Below are 10,527 nucleotides of genomic sequence, written 5' to 3'. Positions count from 1 at the left end.
AAGAGTTTATCACGATGGGATTTGAGTGCAGGAGTCAACTTGTCTTTTGTAAAGCCTTAGTGATTTTGCAACTGAAGTTTTCAGACACTACTTTGAACCATGGAAGAGATCCTTCGGCCCAGCAAGCCTGTACTACCAAAACTCATAATATTCATAGTCCTGAAATATTATGACATTTTCAAGTGCTCATCAAAACACTTTTTAAAAGGTTGTGAGGTTCAACTACTCTCCCAGACAATGTATATCCCACCATGTTCGCTCAGACCCCCTCTAAACTTCCTGCCTTCCATCTTAAATGTCTCTTATTACTGACACTCCAAGTAAACTGCTTTCAGTCTAAATGCGCTACACCACTCCATCTGTTACAGCTCTGTCATATTCCCCCCTTCTCTGCTCTAGGGAGGACAACCCCAGTGTATCCAGCCTCTCTCTCCATCACTGAGACACTCCATCCCAGGGGCAGCATTCTGGTGAAACATCTGTGCCACCACCGCCCCCCTCCCCCCCACCCCCCCCCCCAACTCCGACACCTCCAGTGCAATCCCATCCTTCCAAAAGCGCAGAGGCCAGAACTCCACACAGCACTCCAGCTTTGGTCTCACCAAAGTCCCATACAGATCTGACAGAACCTCCCTGCTCTTATCATCTCTGACTCTACCGATAAAGCTAAGTGTCCCAAATGCCTTCTTAACGACCCGGATAACCCGTCCTGACACAGTCAGGGATCTGTGGACAAGTTCCTCAGGAACCCATTTTTTGTTCTGTAACTGTGGACACTGGAAATCACAAACAAAAACAGAAATTGCTGTGAAAGCCGAGCAGGTCAGGCAGCATCTGTGGAGGGAAACCAGAGTGAACGTTTCGGGTCCAGTGACCCTCCCTCAGAACTGATGGTAGTGAGGAAAATGTTGGTTTTTATGCAGTGGATAGGGTGGGGGAGGGAATAAGGAGTAAATGATTGATGGAGATAGAGTCCAAAAGCGGTTGGGCAGACAAAGGAGTGGGCCGCGGTGAGGGGAGGCGATGGCCGAGTGGTATTAGCATTGCCTGTTAATGTAGAGACTCAGGGAATGTTCCGGTGGACCCCGATTCAAATCCCACCACTTCAGATGGTGAAATCTGAAGTCAATGAAAGTCTGGAATTATGCGACTAATGACGATTGTCGGGAAACCCCATCTGTGAGAAGGAATCTGCCATCCTAACCTGGTCTGGTCGACATAGGACTCCAGAGCCACAGCAGTGGAATTGACTCTTAACTGGGATGGGCAATAAATGCTGTCCTTGCCAGTGACTCCCTCATCCCATGTGTCAATAAAGAAATCAGTCAGCCTATGCGAATGATTAGCTGCTAATGGGGACTGTCAGTGCCGTCCTGTAGTCTCCCTTTTGAAGGAAGGCTACATTTGCAAAGGATTTCAAAGGAGGTTCACCAGCTTAACGCTGGGACAGTGACATTGCAGTTTAAAGGGGAGATTGAGGAAACAACATCTGGACGGGGATGGTCAATGTGATTGAAATTCAGGGAGGGTCTGACAAGCACGGTGGGCGGCACGGTGGCACAGTGGTTAGCACTGCTGCCTCACAGCGCCTGAGACCCGGGTTCAATTCCCGCCTCAGGCGACTGACTGTGTGGAGTTTGCACGTTCTCCCCGTGTCTGCGTGGGTTTCCTCCGGGTGCTCCGGTTTCCTCCCACAGTCCAAAGATGTGCAGGTCAGGTGAATTGGCCATGCTAAATTGCCCGTAGTGTTAGGTAAGGTGTAGATGCAGGAGTAGGGGTATGGGTGGGTTACGCTTCGGCGGGGCGGTGTGGACTTGTTGGGCCGAAGGGCCTGTTTCCACACTGTAAGTAATCTAATCTAATCTAAAAAAAAAAGCAGGGTGTGACACGGAGGGTGTGACAGGTAGGGTGGGACAGGGAGGGTCTGAGAAGGAGGGTCTGACAGGGAAGGTGTAACAGGGAGGGTCTGAGAGGGAGGGTGTGATAGGGAGGGTCTGACAGGGTGAGTCTGACAGGGAGGGTCTGACAGGGAGAGTGGGACAAGTAGGGTGGGACAGGGAGGGTCTGACAGGGTGGGTGTCACAGGGTGGGTCTGACAGGGAGGGTCAGACAGGGTGGGTGTTTCAGGGAGGGTCGGACAAGGAGGGTGGGACAAGGAGGGTGTGACAGGGTGGGTCTGACAGGGAGGAGGTGACAGGGAGGGTGTGACAGGGAGGGTGTGACAGGGAGGGTCTGACAGGGAGGGTCAGACAGGGTGGGTGGGACAAGGAGGGTGGGACAAGGAGGGTGTGACAGGGAGGGGGTGACAGGGAGGGTCTGACAGGGAGAGTCTGACAGGGAGAGTGGGACAGGGAGGGTCTGACAGGGAGAGTCTGACAGGGTGGGTGTCACAGGGTGGGTCTGATAGGGAGGGTCAGACAGGGTGGGTGTCACAGGGTGGGTCTGACAGGGAGGGTCAGACAGGGTGGGTGGGACAAGGAGGGTGTTTCAGGGAGGGTCTGACAGGGAGGGTGGGACAAGGAGGGTGGGACAAGGAGGGTGTGACAGGGAGGGGGTGACAGGGAGGGTCTGACAGGGAGAGTCTGACAGGGAGGGTCTGACAGGGTGGGGCTGATAGGGAGAGTCTGACAGGGAGGGTCTCACAAGGAGGGTGGGACAAGGAGGGTGTGACAAGGAGGGTGGGACAAGGAGGGTGTGACAGGGAGGGTCTGACAGAGTGGGTGGGACAGGGAGGGTCTGACAGGGAGGATCTGACAGGGAGGGTCTGATAGGGAGGGTCTGACAGGGAGGGTCTGACAGGGTGGGTCTGACAGGGAGGGTCTGACAGGGTGGGTCTGACAGGGAGGGTCTGACAGGGAGGGGGTGACAGGGAGGGGGTGACAGGGAGGGGGTGACAGGGAGGGTCTGACAGGGAGGGGGTGACAGGGAGGGTCTGACAGGGAGGGTCTGACAGGGAGGGTCTGACAGGGTGGGTGGGACAGGGAGGGGGTGACAGGGTGGGTCTGACAGGGTGGGTCTGACAGGGAGGGTCTGACAGGGAGGGTCTGACAGGGAGGGTCTGACAGGGTGGGTCTGACAGGGAGGGTCTGACAGGGAGGGTCTGACAGGGAGGGGGTGACAGGGAGGGTCTGACAGGGAGGGGGTGACAGGGAGGGTCTGACAGGGAGGGTCTGACAGGGAGGGTCTGACAGGGTGGGGGTGACAGGGAGGGTCTGACAGGGAGGGTCTGACAGGGAGGGTCTGACAGGGAGGGGGTGACAGGGAGGGTCTGACAGGGAGGGTCTGACAGGGTGGGGGTGACAGGGAGGGTCTGACAGGGTGGGTCTGACAGGGAGGGTCTGACAGGGAGGGTCTGACAGGGAGGGGGTGACAGGGAGGGTCTGACAGGGAGGGTCTGACAGGGAGGGTCTGACAGGGTGGGGGTGACAGGGAGGGTCTGACAGGGAGGGTCTGACAGGGAGGGTCTGACAGGGAGGGGGTGACAGGGAGGGTCTGACAGGGAGGGTCTGACAGGGTGGGGGTGACAGGGAGGGTCTGACAGGGTGGGTCTGACAGGGAGGGTCTGACAGGGAGGGTCTGACAGGGTGGGGGTGACAGGGAGGGTCTGACAGGGTGGGTCTGACAGGGAGGGTCTGACAGAGTGGGTGGGACAGGGAGGGTCTGACAGGGAGGGGCTGATAGGGAGGGTCTGACAGGGAGGGTCTGACAGGGAGGGTCTGACAGGGAGGGGGTGACAGGGTGGGTCTGACAGGGAGGGTCTGACAGGGAGGGTCTGACAGGGAGGGTCTGACAGGGAGGGTCTGACAGGGAGGGGGTGACAGGGTGGGTCTGACAGGGAGGGTCTGACAGGGTGGGTCTGACAGGGAGGGTCTGACAGGGAGGGAGTGACAGGGAGGGTCTGACAGGGAGGGTCTGACAGGGAGGGTCTGACAGGGAGGGTCTGACAGGGAGGGTCTGTCTGGGAGGGTCTAACAGTGTGGGTCTGACAGGGAGGGTGTGACAGGGAGGGTGTGACAGGGAGGGTCTGACAGGGAGGGGGTGACAGGGTGGGTTGACAGGGAGGGTCTGACAGGGAGGGTCTGTCTGGGAGGGTCTAACAGTGTGGGTCTGACAGGGAGGGTGTGACAGGGAGGGTGTGACAGGGAGGGTCTGACAGGGTGGGTCTGACAGGGAGGGTCTGACAGGGTGGGTCTGACAGGGAGGGTCTGACAGGGAGGGGGTGACAGGGAGGGTCTGACAGGGTGGGGGTGACAGGGAGGGTTGACAGGGAGGGTCTGACAGGGTGGGGGTGACAGGGAGGGTCTGACAGGGTGGGTCTGACAGGGAGGGTCTGACAGGGTGGGGGTGACAGGGAGGGTCTGACAGGGTGGGTCTGACAGGGAGGGTCTGACAGAGTGGGTGGGACAGGGAGGGTCTGACAGGGAGGGGCTGATAGGGAGGGTCTGACAGGGTGGGTCTGACAGGGTGGGTCTGACAGGGTGGGTCTGACAGGGAGGGTCTGACAGGGAGGGGGTGACAGGGTGGGTCTGACAGGGTGGGTCTGACAGGGAGGGTCTGACAGGGAGGGTCTGACAGGGTGGGTCTGACAGGGAGGGTCTGACAGGGAGGGTCTGACAGGGAGGGGGTGACAGGGAGGGTCTGACAGGGAGGGTCTGACAGGGAGGGGGTGACAGGGAGGGTCTGACAGGGAGGGTCTGACAGGGTGGGGGTGACAGGGAGGGTCTGACAGGGAGGGTCTGACAGGGTGGGGGTGACAGGGAGGGTCTGACAGGGTGGGTCTGACAGGGAGGGTCTGACAGGGTGGGTGGGACAAGGAGGGTGTGACAGGGAGGGTGTGACAGGGAGGGTCTGACAGGGTGGGTGGGACAAGGAGGGTGTGACAGGGAGGGTCTGACAGGGTGGGTGGGACAAGGAGGGTGTGACAGGGAGGGTGTGACAGGGAGGGTCTGACAGGGTGGGTCTGACAGGGAGGGGGTGACAGGGAGGGTCTGACAGGGTGGGTCTGACAGGGAGGGGGTGACAGGGAGGGTCTGACAGGGTGGGTCTGACAGGGAGGGTGTGACAGGGTGGGTCTGACAGGGTGGGTCTGACAGGGAGGGTGTGACAGGGTGGGTCTGACAGGGTGGGTCTGACAGGGAGGGTCTGACAGGGAGGGTCTGACAGGGAGGGTCTGACAGGGTGGGTCTGACAGGGAGGGTGTGACAGGGTGGGTCTGACAGGGAGGGGGTGACAGGGAGGGTCTGACAGGGAGGGTCTGACAGGGTGGGGGTGACAGGGTGGGTCTGACAGGAATGGTCTGACAGGGAGTGTCTGACAGGGTGGGACCCACTGTCTCCTCCAGACCAGAAGGAGGGGGAAAGGACAGTATATGATCCACTGTCTCAGCCAGTCCCAGAGGGAGGGGGGAAAGGACAGTGTCTAATCCACTGTCCCAGCCGGTCCTAGAGGGAGGGGGGAAAGGACAGTATATGACCCACTGTCTCCCCCAGTTCCAGGGGGAGGAGGGAAAGGACAGTGTCTGACCCACTGTCCCACCCAGTCCTAGAGGGAGGGAGGGGGGGGTGGGGGGGTGAAGGGCAGTGTCTGACCCACTGTCCCAGCCAGTCCCAGAGGGAGGAAGGAAAGGACAGTGTGTGACCCACTCTCTTCCCCACTCCCAGAAGGAGGTGTGTGGAATGATAGTGTCTGACCCACTGTCTACCCCCAGTCCCAGGGTGAGGGGGCACAGGACAGTGTCTGACCCACTGTCTCCCCCAATCCCAGAGGTAGGGGCCACAGGACAGTATCTGACCCACTGTCTCCCCCAATCCCAGAGGGAGGGGGGGAAAGGACAGTGTCTGACCCACTGTCTCCCCCAGTCCCAGAGGTAGCGGGGAAAGGACACTGTCTGACCCACTGTCCCAACCAGTCCCAGAGTTTGGGGAAAAGGACAGTGTCTGACACCCAGTCCCAGAGGGAGTGGGGAAAGGACAGTGTCTGACCCAATGTCCCAGCCAGTTCCAGAGGGAGGGGGGAACGGACAATATCTGACCCACTGTCTCCCCCAGTCCCAGAAGGAGGGGTGTGGAAGGACAGTGTCTGACCCAATGTCGACCCCCAGTCCCAGGGTGAGGGCGCACAGGACAGTGTCTGAGCCACTGTCTCCCCCATTCCCAGAGGTAGGGGCCACAGGACAGTGTCTGAGCCACTGTCTCCCCCAATCCCAGAGGGAGGGGCCACAGGACAGTGTCTGACCCACTGTCCCAGCCAGTCCCAGGGGGAAGGGGAAAGGACAGTGTCTGACCCACTGTCTCAGCCAGTCCCAGAGTGCGGGGTTAAAGGACAGTGTTTGACTCAATGTCTCAGCCAGTCTCAGGGGGAGGGGGACCAGGACAGTGTCTGACCCACTGTCCCAGCCAGTCCCAGGAGGAGGGGGGAAAGGTCAGTGGCTGACCCACTGTCTCCCCCAGTCCCAGAGGGAGGGAGGGGAATGGACAGTGTTTGACCCAATGTTCCAGCCAGTCCCAGGGGGAGGGGGACCAGGTCAGTGTCTGACCCACTGTCCCAGCAAGTCCCGGGGGATGGGGGAAAGGACATTGTCTGACTCACGGTCCCAGCCAGTCCCAGGGGGAAGAGGGAAAGGACAGTGGCTGACCCACGGTCTCCTCCAGTCCCAGAGGGAGGGGGGAAAGGACAGTGTCTGACCCACTGTCTCCCCCAGTCCCAGAGGGAGGGAGGAAAGGACAGTGTCTGACCCACAGTTTCCCCCAGTCCCAGATGGAGGGAGGAAAGGACAGTGTGTGACCCACTCTCTTCCCCAGTCCCAGAAGGAGGGGTGTTGAAGGACAGTGTCTGACCTACTGTCTACCCCCAGTCCCAGGGTGAGGGGGCACAGGACAGTGTCTGACCCACTGTCTCCCCCAATCCCAGAGGGAGGGGGGAAAGGACAGTGTCTGACCCACTGTCTGAGCCAGTCCCAGAGGGCGGGGTTAAAGGACAGTGTTTGACCCAATGTCTCAGCCAGTCTCAGGGCGAGAGGGGAAAGGACAGTGGCTGACCCACTCTCTCCCCCAGTCCCAGAGGGAGGGGGGGAGGACAGTATTTGACCCACTGTCTCCCCCAGTCCCAGGGCGAGAGGGGAAAGGACAGTGTCTGACCCACTGTCCCAGCAAGTCCCAGGGGGAGTGGGGAAAGGACATTGTCTGACTCACTGTCTCCCCCAGTCCCAGAGGGAGGGGGGAAAGGACAGTATCTGACCCACTGTCCCAGCCAGTCCCAGAGGGAGGTGGTAAAGTACAGTATCTGACCCACTGTCCCAGCCAGTCTCTGAGGGAGGGGGGAAAGGACAATTAATCCTTTGTTGCAGTTGTATAAGGAGTCACAATTAATTAGAATGGACGGCTTTGAGGTATGTTGGGAAGAGGTGTTGGAAATTCTGGAAAGGGTGAAAATAGATGTCTCCTGGGCCTGATGGCATTTATCCTAGGATTCTCTGGGAAGCAAGAAAGGAGATTGCAGGGCGATTGGCCTTGTTTTTTATGTCCTCGTTGTCTACAGGAATAGTGCCAGAAGACTGGAGGATAGCAAATGTGGTTCCCTTGTTCAAGAAGGGGAGTAGGGATAACCCTAGTAACTATAGGCCGGTGAGCCTCACTTCTGTTGTGGGCAAAGTCTTAGAGAGAATTGTAAGGGATAGGATTTATGCACATCTGGATAGGAATAATGTGATCAAGGATAGTCAGCATGGTTTTGTGAAGGGCAGGTCGTGCCTCACAAACCTTATTGAATTCTTTGAGAAGGTGACTAAGGTGGTGGACGAGGGTAAAGGGGTAGATGTGGTGTATATGGATTTTAGTAAGGCGTTTGATAAGGTTCCCCACGGTAGGCTACTGCAAAAAATACGGAGGTATGGCATTGAGGGTGGGTTGGAGGTTTGGATTAGGAATTGGCTGGCTGGAAGAAGACGGAGGGTAGTAGTTGATGGTAAAGGTTCATCTTGGAGTGCAGTTACTGCGGTGTTCCGCAAGGATCTGTTTTGGGACAATTGCTGTTTGTCATTTTTATAAATGACCTGGAGGAGGGGCTAGAAGGTTGGGTGAGCAAGTTTGCAGATGATACAAAAGTCGGTGGAGTTGTTGACAATGAGGAAGGATGTGTCAGGTTACAGCGGGATATAGAGAAGCTGCAGAGCTGGGCAGAAAGGTGGCAAATGGAATTCAATGTGGGTAAGTGTGAGGTGATTCACTTTGGTAAGAGTAACAAAAAGATGGGGTAATGGGCTAATGGTCGGATACTTGGTAAGTGTGGATGAGCAGAGGGATCTTGGTGTCCATGTGCACAGATCTCTGAAAGTTGCCACCCAGGTAAATAGTGCAGTGAAGAAGGCATATGGCGTACTGGCTTTTATTGGTAGAGGAATTGAGTTCTGGAGTCCTGAGGTCATGTTGCAGTTGTATAAGACTCTGGTGCGGCCGCAACTGGAGTATTGTGTGCAGTTTTGGTCGCCATACTATAGGAAGGATGTGGAGGCACTGGAACGGGTGCAGAGGAGGTTTACCAGGATGTTGCCTGGTATGGTAGGAAGATCATATGAGGGAAGGCTGAGGCACTTGGGGCTGTTTTCATTGGAGAAAAGAAGGTTTAGGGGTGACTTGATAGAGGTGTACAAGATGATTAGGGGTTTAGATAGGGTTGACAGTGAGAACCTTTTTCCACGTATGGAGTCAGCTATTACGAGGGGGCATAGCTTTAAATTAAGGGGTGGTAGGTATAGGACAGATGTTAGGGGTAGGTTCTTCACTCAGCGAGTCGCAAGTTCATGGAATGCCCTGCCAGTAGCAGTGGTGGATTCTCCCTCTTTATGGGCATTTAAACGGGCATTGGATAGGCATATGGAGGATAGTGGGCTAGTGTAGGTTAGGTGGGCTTGGATCGGCGCAACATCGAGGGCCAAAGGGCCTGTACTGCGCTGTATTTTTCTATGTTCTATGTTCTATGACACTGTCTGACCCACTGCCCCGGCCAGTCCCAGAGGGATGGGGGAAAAGACAATGTCTGACCTGTCCCAGCCAGTCCCATAGGGAAGGGGGAAAGGACAGTGTCTGACCCACTGTCCCAGAGGGAGTGGCGAAAGGACAGTGTCTGACCCACTGTCCCAGCCAATCCCAGAGGGAGGGGGAAAGGATAGTGTCTAACCCACTGTCCCAGCCATTCCCATAGGGAAGGGGGAAAGGACAGTGTCTGACCCACTGTCCCAGAGGGAGTGGCGAAAGGACAGTGTCTGACCCACTGTCCCAGCCAATCCCAGAGGGAGGGGGAAAGGATAGTGTCTAACCCACTGTCCCAGCCATTCCCATAGGGAGGGGGGAAAGGACAGTGTCTGACCCACTGTCCCAGAGGGAGTGGCGAAAGGACAGTGTCTGACCCACTGTCCCAGCCAATCCCAGAGGGAGGGGGAAAGGATAGTGTCTAACCCACTGTCCCAGCCATTCCCATAGGGAGGGGGGAAAGGACAGTGTCTGACCCACTGTCCCAGAGGGAGTGGCGAAAGGACAGTGTCTGACCAACTGTCCCAGCCAATCCCAGAGGGAGGGGGGGAAAGGACAGTGTCTGACCCACTGTCCCAGAGGAAGTGGCGAAAGGACAGTGTCTGACCAACTGTCCCAGCCAATCCCAGAGGGAGGGGGTAAGGACAGTGTCTAACCCACTGTCCCAGAGGGAGTGGTGAAAGGAGTGTCTGACCCACTGTCCCAGCCAATCCCAGAGGGAGGGGGGGGAAAGGACAGTGTCTGACCCACTGTCCCAGCCAATCCCAGAGGGAGGGGGGAAAGGACAGTGTCTGACCCACTGTCCCAGAGGGAGTGGCGAAAGGACAGTGTCTGACCCACTGTCCCAGCCAATTCCGGAGGGAGGGGGGGAAAGGACAGTGTCTGACCCACTGTCCCAGCCAATCCCAGAGGGAGGGGGAAAGGACAGTGTCTCACCCACTGTCCCAACCAGTCCCAGAGGGAGGGGGGGAAAGGACAGTATCTGACCCAGTGCCCTGGCCAATTCCAGTGGGAGGGAGTCGGGTGAAGGACAGCGTGTGATCAGTAACAATAACCACCCATTCCCTTTGGACAGTTGCAGATGAGCTGGTGCCTCTGTTTGTGAAATGATGGCACAGGCGGTTCTGTGCTGGCTGGACCCACTGAGGTATACATGGACCAGGCTGTGTCTGACCGAGCTCACGGGCCTTGCACTGTTACTGAGGAGTTTATTCCATCCCGAAAGGGGCAGTGAGTGACAATGGCTACCCTAACCCTCCACAAAATTCATCTGTTTTCGTAACTGGAGCCTTGCATTTGCGAGATCATTCCCGTCAACCCGCCTGCACTCTGTCCGGTAAGTTCTGACCTTCCTATAAAGTGATGCCCAGAATTGTACACAATACTCCAGCAGACCACGGTAACTGGAAATTCAGTCAGTAATATCAGCTTACCTCGGTTCACATTCCCACTGCTCCTGCAGTGATTCTTCGACCATATCAGTAGCGGATCTGAACCATAA

This window comes from Chiloscyllium punctatum, chromosome 30, assembly GCF_047496795.1.
Source record: "Chiloscyllium punctatum isolate Juve2018m chromosome 30, sChiPun1.3, whole genome shotgun sequence".
NCBI classification, from domain to species: domain Eukaryota; kingdom Metazoa; phylum Chordata; class Chondrichthyes; order Orectolobiformes; family Hemiscylliidae; genus Chiloscyllium; species Chiloscyllium punctatum.
The sequence above is the reverse complement of the archived record's forward strand: the minus strand, read 5'-3'. Positions refer to the sequence as shown.